This window comes from Macaca fascicularis, chromosome 2, assembly GCF_037993035.2.
Source record: "Macaca fascicularis isolate 582-1 chromosome 2, T2T-MFA8v1.1".
Taxonomy (NCBI): domain Eukaryota; kingdom Metazoa; phylum Chordata; class Mammalia; order Primates; family Cercopithecidae; genus Macaca; species Macaca fascicularis.
The window spans coordinates 4,931,657-4,951,423 of NC_088376.1; the positions used below are offsets into that span (position 1 = coordinate 4,931,657).

The 19,767-nt window shown below is 44.0% G+C and overlaps 1 long non-coding RNA gene across 1 annotated transcript; it reads right to left on the reverse strand.

Annotated features, from left to right (window-relative positions):
- Nucleotides 1–2,655: 2,655 nt before the first annotated feature.
- On the reverse strand, nucleotides 2,656–6,704 carry LOC141409603 (uncharacterized). Its single transcript, XR_012430572.1, has 2 exons — nucleotides 6,521–6,704; nucleotides 2,656–5,344 (listed from the first exon to the last, which is right to left on the reverse strand). It is a non-coding gene; the product is annotated as an uncharacterized lncRNA (long non-coding RNA).
- Between the last annotated feature and the right edge of the window lie 13,063 nt (nucleotides 6,705–19,767).

Sequence of the window (19,767 nt, forward strand, 5' to 3'; positions counted from 1 at the left end):
GCAGCATCTTGCAGGATTCATCCAAGCGCGTGCAGACACCCAGCCTGCCTCAGCCCTCCGCTGCTGGCCTTCAGGGCGTCTAGTGCCTGGGGTGTTGCTGGCACTGTGTCTTGGAAGGAAGTGAAGCAAAAGCATTGGGACAAGGGGAATTATAATGTTCTCAAGAGTGTTGGGCTATAGGGCATCTGGGTCCTCCTGTGGAGGCCCCCAGGCTGGAGGCAAGCTGGGAGTCCCTGCCAAGCCTCTCTTCCTCTAGTCACTGGAGTCTCTTTGCATTCTGACATTTACAACCCAGCCTGCATGCTCAGGTTATGGGGTGGGGCTTGCCAGAACCCACACCCTGGGTCTTGTGGGCAGGAATTCCAGAGGTGCTGACCCTGGTGGGACTGGGCAGCAAGCAGTAGATGGAGCCTCCCCAGAACCTTGGCATCACCAAGCCAGCTCCCTGGCTGGGGACACAGTACTGGGCAACACACGTCCACGTGCAAACCTCAGGCACTCATTTGTAAAATGGAGATCATGCTCATAGAGCGTGGGGTTGCCTTGACTGTGGAGCCAGGTGGATTCAGGAAGCAGCAGCCTCCTGGGGTGTTGCAGGGGGTGATGTGAATGCAGGAGAGAAGTCAATAAAATGAAAATTCTATGGATGGAAGCAATTGTTTTTGCTGTTTATGTATGTGCGTGTGTTTCCTTGGTAGGAAGTGGCAGTGGTGATTTTTTTTTTCTTTTTTTGTCCCTTGACATGAGCCATAAAGTCCTTAAAAAGCCTCATAGAGCTGAGTTTGGTGAACTGGAGGGAGCCGGGCCCCAGACACTTTAAACACAGCTTCAAGAAACTCCCTTCCCTTTTTGGGGATTCAGTTTCCCCACCTATGAGTAAGGAAGTTGAACCTCCTGCTCTGGCCTGCTCTCTGCCAGCTGTTTAAACTTCCTCCCCTCTATGCCACACATATAGACAGAATGGTTCTGGGGATGCTGAAAGACATGGGATGTCATGCAGCACAGTGTATTTAAATCTGCCTGATACGGTTTTAAGATAAAACGGGCTAGATTCAGGACCAGAACAGGCCAGATGCCTTCCAGTGGTGGGAGGGAATCCAGAACTGACCTGTTATGTTAGGCCATTCTTTCACTGCTATAAAGAAATACCTGAAACTGGGTAATTTATTAAGAAGAGAGGTTTAATTGGCTCATGGTTCTGTAGGCTGTACAAGCCTGGAGCCAGCATCTGCTTAACTTCTGGGGAGGCCTCAGGGAGTTTTTACTCATGGTACAAGTCAAAGCGGGAGCAGGAGCATCACATGGCAAAAGCAGGAGCAAAAGAGAGAGAGTGGGAGTGGGGAGGGAGGTGCCACACACTTTTAAATGACCAGACCTCACGAGAACTCACTCATTGTCTTAAAGACAACACCAAGCCATGAGGGATCTGCCCTAATGACCCAACTATCTCCCACTAGGCCCCACCTTCAGCACTGGGATTACAATTCAATATGAGATTTGGGTGGGGACAAATATTCAAACTCTAACATTCCACCCTGGCCTCTCCCAAATATCATGTTCTTCTCACATTACAAAATACAATTATGCCTTCCCAATAGTTCCCCAAAGTCTTAACTCATTCCAGCATTAACTCAAAAGTTCAAAGTCCAAAGTCTCATCTAAGACAAGGCAAGTCACTTCCACCTATGAGCCTGTAAAATAAAAAAAACAAGTTATTTACTTCCAAGATGCAATGAGGGTATAGGCATTGGGTAAACATTCCCATTCCAAAAGGAAACAATTGACCTAAAAAAAAAAAAAAAAAAAGGGACTGCAGGTCCCACACAAGCTTAAAACCCAGCAGGGGAGTAATTAAATCTTAAAGTTCCAAAATAATCTCCTTTGACTCTATGTCCCACATCCAGGGCACACTGGTGCAAAGGATGGGCTCCCAAGGCCTTGGGCAGCTCTGCCCCTGTAGCTTCACAGGGTATAGCCCCTGAGGTTGCTCTCAAAGGCTGGAGTTGAGTTTCTGAAGCTTTCCCAGGCACAAGATGCAAGCTGCTGGTGGATCCATCATTCTCAGATCTGAAGGACAGTGTCCCTCTTCCCTCTGCTCTACTAGGCAGTGTTCCAGTGGCAACTCTGTGTAGGGCCTCCAACCCCACATTTCCCCTCTGCACTGCCTTAGCAGAGGTTCTCTGTGAGGGCTCGGCCCCTGCAGCAGGTGTCTACCTGAATACCTAGGCTTTTTCATACATCCCCTGAAACTAGGCAGAGGCTGCCCAGAATCCACCACTCTTGCATTCTGTGCACCTGCAGGCTTAACACCACATGGAAGCCACCAAGGTTTAAGGCTTACATTCTCCAAAGAGGCAGACTGAGCTGTACTTGGGTGTGTCTGAGCCACTGCTGAAGCTAGAGTGGCCAGGATGTGGGAGTAGTGTCCCAAGGCTGTGCAGGGCAGCAGGTTCCTCTGCCTGGCCCAGGAAACCATTCTTTCCTCCTAAGCCTGTAGGCCTGTGATGGGAGGGGCTGCCACAAAGATTCCTGAAATGCTTTCAAGGCCTTTTCCTCATTGTCTTGGATATCAGTACTTGGCTCCCTTTTAGTTATGCAAATATCTTTAGCAAGTGGTTGTTCCACAGCCTGCTTGGATTCCTCTCCTAACAAAGCTTTTTCTTTCTTTGTCACATAGCCAGGCTACACATTTTCCACTTTACACTCTGCTTTCTATTTAAATATAAATTCAAACTTTAAGTCATTTATTTGCTCCCACATGTGAGTTAGGTTGTTAGAAGCAGCCATGCCACTTCTGAAACACTTTGCTGCTTAGAAATTTCTTCTGCCAAACACTCTAAATCATCACTGTGAAGTTCATTCAAACATCCATAGATCCCTAGGGCATGAACACACGGCAGCCAAGTTCTTTGGTAATGCATAACAAGGATGACCCTAGCTCCAGTTCTCAATAAGTTCCACATTTCCATCTGAGACCTCTTCAGCCTGGCCTTCACTGTCCATGTCACCATCAACATTTTGGTCACAACCATTTAACCAGTCTCTAAAAAGTTCCAAACTTTTCATCTTCCTGTCATTTTCTGAGCCCTCCAAACTCTTCCAGCCTCTACCTGTGACCAAGTCCCAAAGTTGCTTCCACATTTCCAGGTATCTTTTAGCAATGCCCTACTCTCAGTACCAATTTTCTATGTTAGGCTATTCTTTCACTGCTGTGAAGAAATACCTGAGTCTGGATAATTTTATAAAGAAAAAAGGTTTAATTGGCTTAGGGTTCCACTGGCTGTACAAGCATGACACCAGCATCTGTTTAGCTTCTGGGGAGGCCTCATGGAGCTTTTACTTATGGTGGAAGTGAACTGGGAGCAGGCACATCACATGGTCAGAACAGGATCAAGAGAGAGAGAATGTTGGGAAGAGGTGCCACATACTTTTAAATGATCAGATCTTGCAAGAACTCACTCACTATCTCAAAGACAGCATCAAACCATGAGGGATCAGCCCCCATGACAAAAACACCTTCCATCGGGCCCACCTCCAGCACTGAGTATTACAATAATTCAACATGAGACTTGGGTGGGGACAAATAACCAAACTATATCACCTGTCTTGGAATATTTCTGGATGGTGGCATGGAGGGAAGGGGGAGGTGAGGCCTGGTGGCAGGGCAGTAGTCACCTTCTGAGAACTGGCTTGAGCCAGTAGAAACCATCCTCCATGGTCACACCCATCACCCCTCCCATGCTCAGGACTGGATAATGGAGTCAGGGACCATATGCTGGCCCTGGATGGACCCCAAGAGACACAAAGACCAACTCCATCCTTTAACAGAGTCAGCCTTCGATGCCAGAGCTTGGAAGAGAACTGATCAAATTAGAGGCAGAGCCAAAAGACTGTACCTGGTGGGCTCATAATCATGGTCTGCTGGACAAACAGGTTATATTGGCTTCAAATGCCAAGGTAAAGTTTCAAAATTCTGGGGCTTAAAACAGGCAAGACAGGCCAGGCACAGGGTCTCATGTCAGTATTCGCAGCACTTTGGGAGGCTGGGGCAAGAAGATCCCTTGAGCCCAGGAGTTTGAGATAGCCTGGACAACACAGTGAGACCCTCATCTCTACAAGAAAAAAAGTTACGAATTGGCCAGCTGTGGTGGTATGCACCTGTAGTCCCAGCTACTTGGGAGGCTGAGGCTGGAGGATAGCTTGGGCCTCGGAGTTCAAGTTTATAGTGAGCCATGATCATGCCACCAGTCTGGGTGACAGAGTGAGACCCTGTCTCTTAAAGAAAAAAAAAGAAGAAGAAGAAGAAAGAAAGAAGAAAAAGAAGGAAGGAAAGAAAGAAAGATAGAAAGGAAGGAAGGAAGGAAGGAAGGAAGGAAGGAAGGAAGGAAGGAAGGAAGGAAGGAAGGAAGGAAAAGAAAGAAAGAAAGAAAGAAGGAAGGAAGGAAGGAAGGAAGGAAGGAAGGAAAGAAAGAAAGAAAGAAAGAAAGAAAGAAAGAAAGAAAGAAAGAAAGAAAGAAAGAAAGAAGAAAGAAAGAAAGGAAGGGCGAGCAAGCGAGCCTAATCTATATTAGAAGTCTGGATAGTGGGCACTTTGCTGGAGTGATTCCTGGGAAGGAGCACCGGTGAGCTTGGAGGATGTTGGAAATATTCAATTTCTTGTCCTGGGTGCTCAATACAAGGCTGTGGCAGTTTGTGAAAATTCATCAAGCTATGCGGATGATATGTGTGCACTGTACTTCAATACAAATATTGTTTAAAAAGAACTAAAATAAGGAGAGGAGCATGTGGCTTCGACGCTGTTCGGCAGCCCCGGGGCGTACGGGAGAGGACGGTATGTTTCAAACACCCCCAGCTGTAACCATGGGAGTGGGGAGTGTCTGAGGGCTGGCCACCGGCGCATATTGGCAGAGCAAACACACGGGCCTCCGAACACACTGTCCCCGCTGTGTACACAGGGTGTTAGGCCAGGCTCCACCGAGCTGCACTTCATGGTAACAAAGACAACAATGCCGCCATCTCGTAATCGTCAATAGCATCGCTGCACTCAAGTCTTTGGTCCAATATTTGCAGAGCCAGAGGAGCCACGTCTACTTTGCGATATTGACTTAGATTTATCACTTACCAGAGAAACCTGAGTGCCCAGGCCCGCCTGCTCATTCACTGTGGCCTTTGGGAGGTGTGTGGCCTTAGGCAGAATGTGTGGGGTCATGGAAAGCCAGCCTCCTTCATTTCATGGCTGTTGTCACTATTATCTTGCCCGTGTACCCTGGAGTCAGGCTGTGGAGAGGGGTCATGAATCTCCAGACTGCTGATTACGATTGCCCGATGTCCTCTGTAATCCAATCTACAAGATTTGGAAAGAAGTGAGTTGGCGAAAATGAAGCATGGAGTTCATCTTTCTGAATGGAAGTTTTCAGGAAATGGCGATTATAAAGCGTTTCTTCACAAAGAAAAGCTTTCTTTTTCATAAGGAAAGGACATTCCTTCTTCATAAATGGGCTAAACCCTATGAATGCCTACGCTGGCTTCCAGCTCAGGCTTTCACTTCTCCCAATAATTTCTGAGTGAGACACTGTACCATGGACAAATACAAGAGACTGCTTTCCAGAAACTCATGTTGCCCAGGGAGGCGGCTCCCGCTTTGTGAGCTCCAGGGCCCCAGTGGCCGGCCATGACCTGTGACCTCCTCGCTCTCGGCCTCGCTGTCAGCTGGAGAATGCGAGGGGCCAGCCTGCATCAGCTGGACAGGGAGGGCCTGGACACGCTGCCCGGAGGCTCTGCTGTCCATGAGGGGCTGACCCCTCACTGCAGGTGCTGTGTCCCTAGGGCAGCCCGAGTGCCCAGTCAGGGGGCAAGAGCTTAGACACCCCCACTCAGAGAGTGCTTCTCTTTCTCCCATTTTCTCAGAAGGGCTCTGATGAGACCCCCTGCCCTGCCCTGCCCTCTCTCTGCCTCCAGGGCTCGCACATTCAGGGAGGCCTCCCATAACCATTAATTTAGCCAATTTCCTGGGCCACACCGTCCCCTGGGGACCCCACTTTGGTGGGCAGCAGCGGAACAAGACTCCCTGCTGTTTCCCTTCCCTTTTAATTACACGGGGACAAGCTTCCTTGGGCTGACTTTGGGAGGCAAGCCCCAGGCCGGCCTGGCTGCCCTCCACGAAACAATGCACACATGTTCCAGAGAATTCCCTCCTCGCCTAATCCGGGCTGGGAAGAAAAGGGCTTTTCTTCTTCTTGTCAAAGGGAGTCTTCGATGCTAAGATACCATTTTGTGTCTCAAGTCATGTCACGGGACTTCTGCCTCGGCCTCGCTGCCCGCTCTTTGGAAATGAAAGACACAGTCCTCGATTCACCTCAGGACAAGTGCCCCCACCCTGCCCTCCTCTGAAAATGAAAGGGGGTTGGGGGCCAAGGGAAGCGGGAAAAGCTCCCAACTCCCACTGTTTCTTTCTCATCCTGGCAACCTCGGCTTTCTGAACTATTTGCCCAAAGGATGAGTTGGGAGGGCTGAGCCTCACCTGCTGATCTCAAGGGTCATGAATATTCTTATAATCCCCTGGAAAGAAGGGCCCTTTCATTAGAGGAGCGGATTCAGTCCTTCGGTGTTCCCACCTCCTCCTGCCCACCGGCCTGGCCTCTGCTCCGCGGTCCGGCTCCGCAGCCTCTGGGTCCCTGCTGACTTTTCGGCTACTCGCGTAGACTGGAAGAAGAAGCGGATTTTCATAAGGCACTGCTACGCTGCTTTCCCTCACTCACCCGTGTCCCTAGGTTGTAGAAGAGTTAAAAGACATAACAAGAAAAAAGCTACAGACATGCAACCTGCCGCTTGGCGTCAGTAAACGTGAGGCAACATGCTTACCGACTCACTGGTAGTTGAGTGTTTAAGTTCACACTTTACCTCACCGGACACAAGGATCTGAGGTCACTTTTGGAAATCCCCACAATAATGCAGATGAAGAAATCCAAGTTACACGAGGGAAAAAAAGGGAGCAAAATGAAATCAAGTCAAGGAAAAATTTAATACCATTAAATTAAGGACTGAATCTGCTTTTCTAATGAAAGGGTTCATCTTTCTAGGGGGTTATAAGACATATAATGTAAGGCTCCATGTGAGAGCAACGATAGCCTGATCATTTAGTTTTGGGTTTCCTAGCGGTCAAAAGAAAGGGAGGAAAATGGTCAATAGGAGGTAAGAACAAAGTATTTGCACAGGGCAGCACAGTTCTCCCTGATGCTGGGTTCTCTCTCTCTGTCAACTGTGGGTCCTCAAACAAAAACCCTGGTGTGCCGCATTAAAAATGTCATCATTAATATCCCTGCGCTAAGGTCAGCGTTTCATTAAGCATTGCTAAAATGGGTTGAAACTGGATTCTCTGTATCTTCTTAAGAAAAATACCGACCTGTATGATAGCCCACGTTTTCTTCAGAAACCGTAAGTGCAGCTTATTGAGTTGGTGCCACACAGGTAACACCCTTAGGGGCCTCTCCTGAACAGACATGAATGCACAGGGCTTGGACTGTGAACTGGACTGTTCACTCTTCCAGGCCCAAGCCCACAGCACCAGCACCAGCAAAGCAGTTGGAGCCGCAGTGGCTCCACAGCAGAGCTGGGCCCTGACTGGAAGCAGGGCACTGAAATGTCTGCAACCCTTTGCTTAGCAGAAAGAGTGGAGGAAAAACCTCTGGAGAGTAAGTTGTACTTGTGTCAGCGTAGGTGAGCAGACACTGCAGGAGAGGGGCAAGGTTCCATCAGTATTTTTTTCTTTTTTTGTTTTTCTTTGAGATGGAGTCTTATTTTGTCGCCCAGGCTGGAGTGCAGTGGTACAATCTCAGCTCACTGCAACCTCCGTCTCCCTGGCAAACGATTCTCCTGCCTCAGCCTCCTGAGTACCTGGAATTACAGGCGCCTGCCACCACGCCCGGCTAATTTTTGTATTTTTAGTAGAAATGGGGTTTCACCATGTTGGACCTTGGCTTCCCAAAGTGCTGGGATTACAGGCATAAGCCACTGCGTCCAGCCAATTACATCAATATTTCTGATGCCATTCTTGTTTTTGGTTTGGAAACAATTATTGATAGATCTGAATGTAAACCAACATCGTCCGTAATAATAGCGAATAGTTTTGGACACTCACCATGTGCTAGACGCTTTGAAAGTGCTTTAAATATATTATCTAATTTTAACCCCAAAGCCCCTGAGATGGAAAACACACACACACACACACACACACACACACACACTGTGTGAAATGAGGAAATGAAGGCTTAGAGAAGAATTTGATACCACACAGCTTAAAACAGCAGAGCCAGGATTTTAACCCAGTACTGAGACCTGCAGGGCCCAGGGTCTTCACGAGCATACCATCCTGAGAAGAAAATCATACTACAAATCAGGAGGCCTGGAAGTCTTTGGTTCAGAGATCCAAACAAACTAGCTTTGTAAACTGTAACAAACTAGCTTTGCTATATTCTTCTTCAGGGATTCATTTTTGCCATGTTTTTGAACAGGGATTGGGTCTTCAAAATCCTGTATAGCCCCAACATTCAAATAAGCTTATTTATTCATTAGATCACAATGTATTGTGCCAGGCACTGTGTTATGGGAAATCAGGTGCAGTCAGTCTCTGATTTCTTAGAATCTACAATCTAAATGGGAAGACGGACACTGTGTAAGTAACTGGGAATGTCACATGCACGAAGAGGGCCAAGTTTAGGGTGCTACAGGAGAATATAAAAGACTTAAATTAGTCTGAGTTGGGAGCTAGGTCAGGGAAGGGCTCCCAGAGGAGGCGATATTTAAGGAGAGCCCTAAGGATAAGTAGCAGTAGGCCAGGCAAATGGGAGTTCAGGGTTGAGAAGAGGAGGCACAAAAGCCCAAGGTAGCATAAAGTGTATTTATAGACCCGAAAGCTGAAGTGCCTGAAGCACAGGGAAAAAGGAGGCTGGAGAAGGCAAGGGCAGATCTCACTGGGCCCCCAAAAGTCTTGATGACTCTGAACATTATCAGGACAGTGCCAATCCATACTATGGCTTTAAGCAGAAAAATAACAATCATCTAGGATCTGGCTATAGTACAGAGGCTAGGCCGGAGGGAAGCAAGAGAGCAAATGAGTTAAGAGGCCCTGCAGATCATGACTAGGGCCAAGATGGTGACAGTGCAGATGGAAAGGCATGGATGGATTTGAGATGTTTGCATGTCTAGTTAATAGGCCATGGTGGAGATTTGATATGGACATGGGGTTGGGGGAAGAGTCAAGGATGACTCCTAGTTTTTGACTTGAGCAAAAAGGTAAATGATGTAAATGATATTCCCATTTAGTGAAACAGAGCAGTGTGAAGTGAGTACAGGTGGGCAAGAATGACCATGAGTTTAGCTACGAGGTATCTTTGAAAAGTGCAAGTGATAATGTTGAATAGGCATCAGGAAGCACTGGCAATTAAATGAGAGTTGAGGCTATGGGAGTGGATAAAATCTAGGAAGAGAATATAGGTTGGGAGAGGGCCAGAACAGAGCCCTGAGGAGGAAGAACAGCCAGGAAGGTAGGAGAAAAATCAGAAGTGTGTGCTGTAATGGAAGCCAAGAGAAGCAAGTACTTCAAAGATGAAGTGGTCAGCGTTACAGAATACAGTAATGGGCGAAGTGAGGTTTGGCCTGAAAACTAGCTGATGAATGTAATGATGTGGACACCACCATGTCCTTAGGGATAACAGATCTGGTGGAGTGATACAGCTGATTTGAACATGCAACCAATACACCAGGGATCACTGCCATTTGCTGGCCTCGCTTCTGGCACTTGCCATTGATATAAAATGTATCCCAATTTCAGGTAAAGAAGCCAACAGGTAATTTTCATGGACAGTGCAGAGCTTCAGATATTTTAATCAAAGGGTCTGATCCTATAGGTAAGCCTCGTAGTACAAAGCAGTGATTGTCAAATGTTTAATTTCTTGAGAATTATTGAGTACCCCAAGAGTTTTTGTTTGTGTAGGTTATGTCTGTTGATATTTATTATATTAGAAATTAGAACTAGCTGGGTACGGTGGCTCATGCCTGTAACCCCAGCACTTTGGGAGGCAGAGTTGGGTGCATCACTTGAGATCAGGAGTTCAGGAACAGCCTGGCTAACATGGTGAAACCCCATCTCTACTAAAAATACAAAAATTAGCCAGGTGTGGTGGTGCGCACCTGTAGTTCCAGCTACTGGGGAGGCTGAGGCAGGAGAATCACTTGAACCTGGGAGGTGGAGATTGCAGTGAGCCAAGATTGCGCCATTGTACTCCAGCCTTGGTGACAAGAGTGAAACTCTGTCTCAATTAAAAAAAAAAAAAAAAAAGAGAAAGAAAAAGAAAAAAGAAATTAAAACTGAGAAATATTACTCAATTTATTTTAAAAACAAAACAATTACATGTTAACATAAATAACATTTCTGATGAAAAAAAACAAATATAGCAACAAGAGTAGTACCATCTTTCATTTTTGCAATTCTTTTTAATGTCTGGCTTGATAGCAGATAACTGGATTATCTTACCTGCTTCTGCATTCAATCTATTGTGATATGCCGTTTTGGTTGACGTGGATGTGGAAACCCTGGCCTTATGGAATTGAAAAAGGGAAGAATGTAAGAGCCATTTCAGGTTCTTGTGAGTCTTCTTTGATACTGCACCAACACTTAACAAAGGTTAGTTGTAATGTGGCATCTGAAACCGTATCAATGAACTTCTCATATTCTGTGAGCTAAACTCCTTTGGCCCAGCTCCCATTTTGTAGGCATCTTTACCCAAGTCTGATTTGTTAGCACAATGCATTAACCATTCGAGAAATACTAGTTCCCGGGGTTATGCAGCTCCTCCAACTGTTGACACTTTGCACTTTACAATACCCAAAAATCACATCCATTAATATCATTATCTCATCAGAAATACTTACACTGAAAAGCTGTCAAGCTCAATGACAGATACAAGTTTTTCAAAATGTTCATTCTTGCTTAAATGTGTAATTTGTATCATTGGCAATAAATACACAAAAGTGATTTTCCTCAAAGTGGCTGGCTCACTCTGCTTAGTTTGAGTAAATGGCTGCTGGATGACCAAGCCTGACTCATGTAGTTTGTCAGTCATTCTTTTAAGCAAAATGGTGTTCCTTGAAAAAAAAGTGGTCATTTATATCACACATTAAACAATTATACAAGTACTTTTTCTCAAGATCACCATTATCCATTATATGCACATGTTATCTGTGTACCAGACTTTTGTGTTTCTTTTGGAAAAAAATAGAGTGCATGGCAGTGAAGATGCCATAGTGCCTGTTAGGACCGGTGGTGCCACTGCCTTGATTCACACCAAGGCTCCAGTGCGGTGTGCTGTGGTTTTTCTACAACCAGGAAATGTCAACACAGTGAAAAGGGCAAATATTAGTATTATTATCAAAATCATGGTGACCTTGTGGACCACGGGAATGATCCTGAGGACCCCCAAGGACCCAAAGACCACCCTCTACCAACTGCTGGTACAGAGTGAGCACTGGCATTTCAGAAGGCAATCTAGTCATGGAGAAACCCTCCAGATGCCAAAAAAGGCAAAGATTTTCCCCTGAAAGTGTTTTATATCTTCAGTAAAGCTCTGTAATAAGTACTTCAAAGTTTAGTGCCAGAACCAAACTATTTAATTGTTTAAAATAATAGGATAATCAGTTCGATTTATTCCATCACAATGAATATCTTATTTACCTTGTGGACATATTTTAAAGATTAAATGAGACAATAAAGCTCTATGCCAATTAAGGGCAGTTTTATTTACATAAGGCAGTTTTATATAAAACAGAATTAAAGCTTTCACAAACGTCAGCATTAGAAGAATGTTGAATGAACATCCAACCAAACCCTCTTATTTTATCAATGGAGAAATAAAGCTACCTGGAGACAGATTTTAATCAAATGATCATGTTCCTATTTTAGATATTTCATTCTGGCAGGAGGGTGGGGGATGAACAGGAGATGAAAATGAAGGCCCGTGGCAACAACGAAGGTGAGACATGGGAGCCACCTATCTGTGCAGACAGGATGGGAAAGAGTGGAGGGGCACAAATATATTAAACTGGTGGGCTGGGCGCAGTGGCTTATGCTTGTAATCCCAGCGCTTTGGGAGGCGGAGGCGGGCGGATCGCCTGAGATCAGGAGTCCGAGACCAGCCTGGACAACATGGTGAAACCCCGTCTCTACTAAAAATACAAAATAAATAAATAAATAAATAAAAATAAAAATGAATAAAAAATTAGCTAGGCATAGTGGTGCACACCTGTAGTCCCAGCTACTCTGGAGACTAAGGCAGGAGAATCACTTGAACCTGGGAGGCGGAGGCTGCAGTGAGCTGAGATCGTGCCACTGCACACCAGCCTGGGCAACCGAGTGGGACTCTGTCTCAAAAAAAAAAAAAAAGAGAAAGTGGTGATTGGATTTGTTGGTTGCACTGGGGAGAGCGTCGCAGGTTTTTGTCTTGTGCAGCTAGGTATATCACAGTGCCTGTCACAAAAATAGTGGAATCTGGAGAAGAGAGGTTTATTGGAGAAAGAATTGGTTGCATTTCGGATAGGTTAAGTGTGAAGTGTCTGTGGGACGTGCAGGTATAGTTGGAGATATGGGTTTGTGAAGCACGGAGAGAGGAGCGGGATGGAGCTCGAGTTGAGAGCGGGAGCAGATACAGCAGGGAGAGCTGATCAGCCAGGGAGAATTAGGGTCGAGAAATGCCAAGTGCCCAGGGAACGACAACACTCAGGCAGGCCTGTGAGCAGCACTGAAAACCAACAGGCGTTTTGTCATTAGAAGGGAAACCAGGAGAAAGTAGTGGCACAGAAGCCAAAGAAATAAGAGGTTAGAGAGAGAGAGCGAGAGAGAGAGAGAATGTATGTCACAAAGTTCTAAATGTCCCAGAGGGAGGAGAGGGAGAATGAAAGGGTATCACAAAGTATTAAATAACCTTAAGGGGCCAAGCCAAATAATAAATGTATTGAGGGCAATTGGCCAAATGGAGATCACTGGTGGCCTTGGTGAGGGGCAGATGGCAAAGTGGCAGTGGTTGTGGTGAGGATATGGTGCAAGGGCCCAGACGGTAAAAGAACACACTGGCTTTGAGGGGGCTGAAGAAGGAATGGGGAGGACTCCTCTTTCAAGGCAGATGGCTGTGAATGAAAGATAGGGCAGTTTGCAGATAGACAGACAGTCTCCGACTTACAATGGTTTGATTGATAACTTTTCAACTTTATGATGGCACGAAAGCCATATGCATTCGGTAGAAGCGGTACTTCAAGCACCCAGAAAACTGTGGTTTTCCACTTTCAGTCCAGTATTCAGCACATTACAAGACATTCAACACTTTACTATGAAATAGGCCCTGTGGTAGATGACTTTGCCCAACTGCAGGCTAATGTAAGTGTTCTGAGCATGTTTAAGGTAGGCTAGGCTAAGGTGTGATGTTCAGTAGGTGAGGTGTATTAAAATGCATTCTAGACTTACAGTATTTTCAAATTATGATGAGTTTATTGGGATGTAACTCCATCCTAAGTCAAGGAGCATCTGTACAAGGTTCACAGCAGAGGCCAACTTATTCCTAGATGCTGGGATTCCTGGACATTTTAAACCTTCACTTGCCTTATTTCTAGCTAACTATATCCAGAGTACCCAGAGTGCAGTAACGGTTTTTTGCCAACCAGGTCATGACATAAAAAGGAACTGCCTCCTTAGGATGGCTGAACAGGTAAGGGAAGAAAGCTATTAGTACTCTTCCAGCCCACTGTGTACCTGCTCTTTTTCTAAGATCTGCAGTCAGACCTACATGGGATCCCAGAAAGACTTTGTCAACTAACCAGCGGTGGAACTTCAGGCAACGCCTCTGGGCCAGAGTTAGCCAAGTTGGTAAACGAGAATGTCTACTTTAGGAAGTTGTAAGAATAAGCAAGATAATGTGTTTAAAATACCTGGGATACAGCAGGCATTTAATAAATGAGAATTTCCCTTCAGTCCAGCCTCATAATAAAGCTAACAACAAAAAACTCTGCGTCTCTAAAAATGACCAGTAATCATGTTATTTTCAGACGGTACTATTATCACCCAAATGCACCGAGGCCAGAAATGAGCAGAAAGCTACAGTTGAAATCAGAGGTTTCAAATAGTGACTCATGGGTGGGCAGAATTTGCAGATGTTTCTCTTGGACTCACACAAGTATTTAAGATTTTCAAAATTAGCTGCTAACGTTTAAAAATAGGGAGGTTTCACATAAACATTTAGATCCCCAACTTCTTTCACAAAATGCCTGGCTTTGGAAGTATTGAACCTGTGGCCCTGGATCTAAATCTTCATGAAACACATAGTACTTGCCTAGGAATCAGGAAATAGTTTCTAGTTCTAACATTAATTGAGCAAACTGCTTCTCTCTGGGTCTTTTTTTTTTTTTTTCCCAAAGAGTTATTACTGTTCTAAAACAATAGTTCATTTTTTAGGTAAACAAAGTAAATCTGAGGATAAAAACATGACAAAACTTCTTGAAATCACACAATATATATAGGTAGCCAGGTAGCAGAAGGCTTTCAAAATGGTGCAGAATATACAAATATTGGCTGCACAAAAGATTATCCAAACTACAGGCATCAATAAAAACGCCATGATTCAGAAAGAGGAAAACACTCTTAAAATGAACTACTGTATGCCTAAACACACAGGAAGGCTTAAGCTTCCCATTAGATGTGGCACACGCAGCCCTGCCACATACTCATCTGCTCTAGAAAGTTCTCCATTTCCACATTCTCATCTTGTGGTTTTGAGGAGGTTGAGCACAGCACGCCTCATCCGTGGAGGCTTTCTGCTCGGCTGGCTTCAGACAAAGTTACCATTAACTCCCCAACCTGCAAGAAAATGATTTGACACAAAGGATTCCAAAATGTCCTCCTCTCCCCCTACAAGCCTGCAAACAAATGGTACAGGAATGAGGTCAGAAAGGAATCCCCCGCCTACCAGGCCCCTGAATTCATTTACCTACCTCAGAGCCCATTCAGAGAAAGGGGTGGGACAGGGAACAAGAGATGCTTGGAGGCCAAGTGGAGTTTGGGGGTCGAGCGCTACATTACAAGATTTGACAGGCCTTTGCCAGCCTTCAGCTTCTTTGTGTCTCTCACATAATAGAGAAACACAAACTGAGCAGCACACGATCTGTGGTTACACCCTTGGACAGAGCACACTCTTTGCAAATGCTAATAGTATTGTAGCATCCTGTCACCCGGTAACACAAAAAAGGATGTTGATTTTCACATGAACCAGAACAGGCCCATTGTACACAAGTTGGTGACCAACTTGTAGTATCTGCACATCAAAAGGCCAGCCAATCACAGAGTACACAGCTGGTGAAACGTACCAACGGGGGGCGTCCAATGGGGACAGCATCCAGGTCCAAATGCCTCAATCCACCAACAGGATAAGAAAACAATGCTTTTGACATGAACAAAATTACACTCTCAGAATCTTGATTCAGCTATGACCAGAGCAAAGAGTACAATTAGTAAGAACATGAATGCCTCAGATGTTTAGAGAAATCTGAATGTATGAAAGTGGGAGTGGCTTTATGATGGTACCAAAAGCCCATGAAATGGCAGAGGCAGCAAATGGCAGGCATGTTCAATTAAGCATTCGTATTAGAGATGTCCTGATACGTGTAAAGATAACTCATACAGATTTTGGCATGAAAATATCTTTTGGTCCTAACAGTCTTGGGAAACCAGACACATCTCAATGCAAGAAAATTAAAGAATGTACATGAGATTCCTGAAATATAAATTTAGTAGAAATTTTCAAGGCTTCTGCTAATAGCTTTTCCTTCAAAATAATTTTATTAGGGGGGGAAAAAAACAGTCAAAAGTAGTAATTTGGGCCAGGCGAGGTGGCTCACGCTTGTAATCCCAGTACTCTGGAAGGCCGAGGTAGAAGGATTGCCTGAGTTCAGAATTTCGAGATCAGTTTGGCAACATATTGAGATCTCATCTCTACTAAAAATTTAAAAAAAGATGAGCTAGGCATGGTGGTGTGTGCCTGTAGTCCCACCTACTCGAGGGGTTGAGGTGGGAGGATCTCTTGAGCCCAGGAGGTTGAGGTTGCAGTGAGCTATGATTGTGTCACTGCACTCACTCCAGCATGGAGGACAGAGTGGGAAACCCTGTCTCAAAAAAAAAAAAAAAAGAGTAATTTGGAAAAATAAAATATTCAATCAAGTTTTTAAAAACTGAGGAAAGAGTAATTCCTATTTTAATACTTGGACTAACTAAAAAAGATTGAGAGAATCTGCACAGGCTAAAATGAGAAAATTAACATTATTAACATGTTGAGAATTGCAAAGCACTTGTTTTTTACACCTAAAACTTAAGGCCTGGAGTTAACATGAAATGAGAACCTACTGAATCTCATTCTCTTCTTGTCCATTGAGGTCTCAGAGGCAGCCACGTATCTCTGCTGATAGATGGTTCCATTCTTGCAATGCAGCAACAGCCTCATGTAATTAGGAAAGACTATCGTAGGCGATTTTTATGAGTTAGGTCATTTTGCACTTTCTAGGTATATCATGTGCCCTACTGTGCTCCTAGTATCATAAATGTTTACTTTCCTAGAAGTATTTCTGAAAGGGAGCATATTTTGAAAGTGCATAGGCTTGCAATCATACTCGTTTTCAAATTTCAGCTAGAATAACCATGTACAAAACCTGAGCTGATTTTCTCATCTATAAAATGGAAATAATACTGTCTGGGATAATGGGTGCAAAACGCAAGGTATACTGGTTTCTCTGCTCTGGATTCAAGTTCTCTTCTGAGTTACAAAATTTTAAAGGAAAACCAAAAATGTTTCATGGGACCAATCCTTGGCAAGATAGGATACTGACCATTCAAAAAGAATTCAGTGGAGTTTCTTCATGGATCCCAAAATGCTGCTGGCCAGTTTTAGAACACTTTGTCATGTCCCGAGTCCTGCTCAGACCTTTATGATAGACCCTTAGTTAGGATGTGTTGATATTTCTGGAATGGCTACAAACTTACGCATCTCTCTGCATCCTTCCTCTCCACACACACCAGGCACCTCCTGCTACCGTGAAGTGCTGCTCACGGAGGCGGGGAGCCGGGCACGTTGTCGTTACTGGGTGTGTACTGTGTCTTGAGGTGATCTCTGATTTTTTTACTATAATTGATTGTAGAAAAAAATTATATACATTAGGCATGCAAGGGGAGTGGCTGTGTTACCACCTGGAGCATTATGGCAAATGTGGGAATTCCTGACTTAAACCCTCTAGACAAATATATTTCTTAAAGGAGAAATAACTAAGCATTGTATTTTGTTAGTGACGCAGGGCTGTTTCTCTGTTAAGATGTATGGAAAGAGAGATTAGTAACAAAAATAGAACACAAACTAAGGGAGCAGAAAAATGGTTAGGTTCATTCCTTCGGTTGAGAGGGAAATAATTTCAGCATTTCCTGGCAGCTGAAGCAAAGACAATGGTAAGGTCTTGAGTTCTCATTGCCACAAGGCCAGCAGCACATCCATGTGTCTGGAGGGGTAACCGCTGGTACTATCTAGTAATCCTTAATGAATTTCAGTGATAATCAATACATGTAATTAGGTGAGACTTCTGCAAAAGAGACTGTGTATTTTCTTCAAACAGATGTGTCATATGGTTTTGCCTGTGAAAGCCAAGGACGTAGTATCAAAGAGGAAGGCAAGTAGCAGCCCAGGCAGTATTGCTTTCAGATGATTTGGCCTAATCTCAGATGAAGTTTACCAAAGCAAAAAAATGGGGTTAACCTATTCCCTACATATTCTCTTACAAATATGAGAGGTCTCAAGAGCTTTTGGAAAGTATTAGGTCACATAAACCATGAGCATATTTTCTGACAAATGGATAAAATTCTAATTTCCATATTGTTGCTCTGTGATTTAGTAACTACAAAAGCAGCAGAATGAATATTCTGTTCTGAACATTAAAGAGTGTAGCTTATATTCTTAATACAGCCATAAGACATATCTCTGTGGGCGGCTGCTGGCAATATCACTGCACTGTGACTAGATCTTCAGGAGTGCCTCTGGCCTAGTTTTTTCAAAAACAGATCTTCGATTTCCCAAATATTTGGATAGGAACAGTTGACACCTGGGTTAATGAATTAAAAGTACTAACAGCAGGAACAAGAATTTTTTTATCACAGAGTAACAATCACGCCTGTAATCCTAGCACTTTGGGAGGCCGAGGCGGGTGGATCACGAGGTCAGGAGATCGAGACCACCCTGGCTAACACAGGGAAACGCTGCCTCTACTAAAAATACAAAAAATTAGCTAGGCATGGTGGTGGGTGCCTGTAGTCCCAGTTACTCCTGAGGCTGAGGCAGGAGAATGGCCTGAACCCAGGAGGCAGAGCTTGCAGTGAGCCGAGATCACACCACTGCACTCCAGCCTGGGCGACAGAGCCAGACTCTGTCTTAAACAAACAAACAAACAAATCAAGAAAACGATTTTCATTTAAAAGCATTTAAAAGTAGTATTTACCTCTTTGTCAGTAACTTGACCACAAATACACGTTAATACTGCTTCTACGGAATGTGTACGTAACTCACGATAAGTCTTGGAGAGGAATCACATACATACTCTCAATTTTCAAGCCAAATTCTGTCATTTTAGGATATAAATTTAAACGAATGCCTTATGATACAGGTTTTTCCTACCCTTAGTTTTAGAAGTTGTCTTCTTCCAGCTATAGATCACCCACATTTAAGCCTTCCTGTCCCCTGGTTTTGAACCTTCAACAATTTTTGTAGTACTTGTTTGAACCCTTAAGTTTTCTACACTTATTAACTGGGTCCAGTATGTGCAGGATATGATTGTTTTAGTTATCACGAATCGGGGATGTGGTTATTTTAAGACGCACTTTGTAATTAAATACCTCTGTATTATCTATAGGCACATGGTAGCTATCTCAATTTGATAAATATATTAATTCTTCAATCAGACATGCTAAAGAAACATACATTGCTCATTAAATCTTTGGTAACTAAATTCTTCAAACTTTTTGATACATGAAGATTCTGAACTTGAATTACACAAAGGGTGAAAACCTAGTTTAAAATAAAAGTCTGGGGCCTCCCACTAGGACGAGTCTGTTAGCACTGATACAGAAAACCAATGCTGACATGATTGAAAATGTTCTTGCCCATGCATCTTCTGAAGGAATTAAGGCGGCACACCTATACTCTGCCTAACTTGACATATCCAATGATCAACAAACAGTTAGTAGGTATCATTTATGAGCAAAGTTCTGGAGGAATAACAAAGTGAGTAACAGGAGTTTATAATCAGATGGTAGATGAAATTAAAGTCTCTTCCAGTTTTAAGGCTTAGTTATAACTTTTTAGTCAGCCTCATAGGAACATGTTAGCAGCATTATTGAAAATGACAGCCTTGGCAGCAAAGTGAAATTATAAAACCTTTTTTATATATCTTACCAAGGAAAATAACAAATGTTTTGACCAGTACCACGATGTGAAAAAAGGACCCGTTGACCATGGAGTACAACTGTGAAATGCAAGGCATGTGAAATTTAAGCATTCAGAGAAAAGCCACATTAAGAGCTTGTTAGACCATGAATCTGGTTATACTGTGGGGTCAAATAATGACCCTAGGTACACAGGTTTCTCTTTCCCTCATTAAAACAGAAAAAAATTTAAAAGATGCTCTCCAATAATAGAATTATAA